Consider the following 3742-nt stretch of genomic DNA (forward strand, 5'->3'; position numbering starts at 1 on the left):
ATAAAATAAAATAAAAAAAAATAAAATTTTAATTTGGAAAATGAACTGCTCACTTGATTAATAGAACAAGACAGATACATAGTAAGGTGTATAAGACCTTAGAAACTGCTTCACCCATTTACCTCTCCTGTGATCGGAAAACCATTAGACTAAAGAGAAACTTCAAACGCTAAATTTAAATGACAGTTTTAAAAGAAAAGGGTCAGCTGCTCTCTAAGAATTATGTCCACCCTGTACTCATTAAAAGGTGGGTACTCCTACCGCTTTGGTGGAAAATACATAGGTTCCTCACTCATGGCTCATAAGGACAGCTGCTTAGATGGAGTAAACACAAACAACAGCAGTTTACCTGAACTAAGAATTTGCTTCACAGTGCCTTTTATTTACAGTTTAACTATTCTAAGACAACCCTCTATCAACAACTGTTATTGTTAGCTGGCATCTCTCTCGTTCTCAGAGTCGTCACTCCGTAGTTCCGTGGTTAGAACGCGCATCTCCTCAACGTAGGTAACTTCATCTGTGGCTTGTATCTACGGACAGCCAGTGTCTTCCACGGTCCCTCATTATTACAATAAAAACCCTTTGCAAGGGTTAGTTACGATTGCGGTGAGCCATTGCTCCAAGACTTTACCAGTACTCCCATACTGCCAAAGCAACCTGCTCTCTCCTTTAACCTGTAGGTATGTTCTCTCAGGGTATCAGAAATTTTTACTAAGTGGCATCTTGCTACACTATGATTCTGTCACTATCAAGTACTTACTTTGCATCGTGGCATCAAAATCTCAGCTTACGTGCTTTAACGTAAAACAGAGGTAGGAAGAAGCAATTTGATGACGATTGTTTAATCCTTGCTTTGGCAGGTGAGGCTAAGAGCAGACCTCAGTTGTTTGTCCGCGTTCCCAAGGTCTTCCCTGAACATCTGCCAGATGTGGTGGCATTCTTAAAATTCTCTCTGCTGTTAGTGTCTCCTTGGCCTCTGAAGCCTGGCCGCCTAATTGGAAACAAACCCTTTCTCAGGCTGCCAAAGGAAGTGGGACGTACTAACCCTCGCACCATCCTCGCCTCAGCCTGCAACTGCAGGGTAACCGGAGGATTCCTGCTTGGCCGCAGGGACACCATTAACCGTGGACGACTTTCACAGTGCAAAATGGTTATTAATTGTTATTCGGTGGAAAGTCCATCTAAGAGAAGCCATCCTGACCTGTTACACACCCCGTGATCTTCAAGATTTGAGATCTTTTTTTTGCTTGAACAGGACACCTTGAGTGTGTCTCAGGAGAGCTCCATTCAAACGAGTTCTCCAAAACACATTGTCCACGTCCTCTTTTATCTGATCGGAACCCATCTTACAAGTTAGTCATGTATACTGTAAAAGGTTACAGACTGCATATAAACATGTTTAATGAAGCTGAATACTGCAAGCATAAGCAGCAAAAATATTTTGTTTACTTAACATTTATACACACTCAAGTAAAAGCTTGTTAAGTTTGGTTCGCTAAGCTTGTTTTCAAAAGGGACCTAGAAGGCTGAAAAAATTAAATAAATCAACATATGCATAACAACACAATCATTCATATTAGCATTCTAGTTAAGTCGATGATTAATTCTCCTTTGAGGAAGAAGTGGTGGTAGAACAACCCTAGTCTAATATCTAGTAGCAATATTACCATCAACTCAAAATTCCAGATTGTATCGGCACATGCCTATGTAATATAGGTAAAACTTTCAGAGCCTAAACTTTAAAGGGAAATCTGAATAAACATATGCTTGTTTGAGTATTTAAATATAGATTCAAACTAGCTACTCCACAGCTGGCTTGTAGATATCTGCTCTGTCTGCAAATAAAGGGATCACTAGAGTTTTCTACTGACTTCAAACGGCTGAACTGGAAAAGCAGGATAACGGCACAGCAGCAGCAGAAAGGACCAATTCTGAAATAAATGGCTGTGGTCAGAAAGGTACGTGTGAACTCCCATGGGATGGTGAGAAACACTACAATGGTATCTCTGAAAAAGTGACGAGCTGCTCTGTCTCGAACAATCTGGACATCGTGAATGTTGTAAATGAGCTTTGAATACAGGTTTGGTGGGGTTTTTCCCCTGCTGACAGGGTTCTCCATCCTATTTGTCAGTAAAGATTGCTATAACACAAAGCATTACCCCGCTGGGAGCCATAAGACCAGCACTGGAGAGAAAACCGAAACCTTCTGTCTGCAGGTCAGTCTTTTCACAGTGATTCAGAAGACGAGAAACTGAGCCTTTGAAAGACGGTATGGGATGCCCAGTATGGATTAAGAGGCTGATCGTGAATACCTGAGAAAAGAGACTTTCTACAGATTTTAATTAGTGGCTACAGCAGAGAGTGAATTTCTTACCCTAGCAGAGCAGGAGAGGGAGACTTTCTATACCCAAACCAAGAGGCTGAGAAGGCAGCCCTTATTGCCTTACTCTGTCCTCAAATAGGCAGTACTCCAATGTCTTGAAAAGGCTGCTGGCTTATCTCCCACAGGCTCGTTAACAGTTCTTTCCCTCTCTCTGATTATCTTTGCAAGGAAAAAAAAGTTACTGGGAAGGTCCATAGAAAATCTTGCAGCTGCAGAGATAAATTGTTAAGATGGAAAAAAAATTAAAATCCTTGTGTCCCAATAGCAACATTTTTCTGAAGGTTATTCTGGGGTGTTGGATTTTGGGGTATTAATTTCAGTAACATTACTAAAGGCTTCCATAGGTTTTAGACTGTAATGGAAACAGAAGCAGATGGGTTCATGGATGATCTAGTGGCTCCAGATAGAAGTCGGTAGGCTAAGATATGCTCCGACTGGCTAAAGCCCCAAGAAACCTGGTCTGATATCATAGCCGACCTTGTTTTGAGCAGAAGGTTGAACTAGAGATCTCCCGAGGCCATTGTAACGCGAATTATCCTCTCATCCTATGAAAACAGAGACTCTGCTTTACGGAAACCAGTGCAGATGTTAGGACAGAGAAGATGGTTCCCATCTAGAAAACAAATTATGCCTTTTGAAAAGATTGTGTTACGCCAGTTATTTTATACTCTGAAGTTACATCAATCTAATAGAGGAACTTCTGTTTTCCTAACATAAGCCTATGGAGAGAGCAGAACAAATCTTTCAACACTGATGCAGTCCTACAGGATTCAGCTGGATTTAACCAGGACCACATTTTAATTGGGGAAGCACAAAGACTGTGAATAGAAGATTAGAAACATTGCTAAGACATTTTTACATAACTTTGTTAATATGAAAAAGATTCTTTAAAAAAAATGGCATTTACAACCTCACATTATCTGTACATCAAAGGAAAAAGTATTTGCCTCAATTCTAAGGTAAGTTTATCGATTACAAAGATCTTCATGAACAGGTGAGCTAAGGGAGAGAAGAGAAGATGTGGGTTCACATTTTTACTTTAATATTAATATTTTGCACTCCTATAATCTCTTTTATCTAAGGATTTCAAAGCACTCTACGGACATTAATGAATTAAGCCACACAGCAGTCCTGAGAGAAAAGGTAATGATTTAAAGATTGAAATTCAAAGAGATGAATGGATATAAATAGGAAATAGCGTTCCTAAAATTTCATATAGTACTTAGACCATATGGAAAATCTGCTATTTTCCTCTTCATTTATATCCTATGTGCCTTCAAGGCAATTCACAGTACTGGAAAAATTGTTAAGAAGTGTTTACAACTGCTTACACACAGACAGTTTGGATACAACGACAAC

The sequence above is a fragment of the Balearica regulorum genome, chromosome 5 (genome assembly GCF_011004875.1).
Source record: "Balearica regulorum gibbericeps isolate bBalReg1 chromosome 5, bBalReg1.pri, whole genome shotgun sequence".
In the NCBI taxonomy this organism is placed as follows: Eukaryota; Metazoa; Chordata; class Aves; order Gruiformes; family Gruidae; genus Balearica; species Balearica regulorum.